At 60.6% G+C, this 325-nt stretch overlaps 1 non-coding gene across 1 annotated transcript in view; it reads left to right on the plus strand.

The window, feature by feature from the left end:
* The first annotated feature begins 235 nt into the window (after window positions 1-235).
* The window catches only part of LOC124774732, a 1,909-nt gene continuing 1,819 nt past the window's right edge, over window positions 236-325 (plus strand). The window contains exon 1 of the ribosomal RNA XR_007015469.1: window positions 236-325. This exon is cut by the window's right edge and continues 1,819 nt beyond it. This is a non-coding gene — a ribosomal RNA (small subunit ribosomal RNA).

Consider the following 325-nt stretch of genomic DNA (forward strand, 5'->3'; position numbering starts at 1 on the left):
CGCACCGAAAGCGTCTACTCGCCTAACTCCGGGCGATTGCGCCTCTCTCGAACCCGACCAAGTACTTGGGACGGCGCTGCGCGCCGCCGGGACCTGAGAGGGTTTCGAGGTGTATTGTGCAGGGGAGCTCAGCCTCCTCCTGTTTGCAGAATGATTGAGCGGACGCTTGCGTGTTCGCGCGGGCCCCCGGGACACACTCCCGGGCGGCCGGCTGCTCAGCTCTAGTTGACGCAGCTCCCTGGTTGATCCTGCCAGTAGTCATATGCTTGTCTCAAAGATTAAGCCATGCATGTCTCAGTACAAGCCGCATTAAGGTGAAACCGCG

The sequence above is a fragment of the Schistocerca piceifrons genome, unplaced genomic scaffold (assembly GCF_021461385.2).
Source record: "Schistocerca piceifrons isolate TAMUIC-IGC-003096 unplaced genomic scaffold, iqSchPice1.1 HiC_scaffold_971, whole genome shotgun sequence".
NCBI lineage: Eukaryota > Metazoa > Arthropoda > Insecta > Orthoptera > Acrididae > Schistocerca > Schistocerca piceifrons.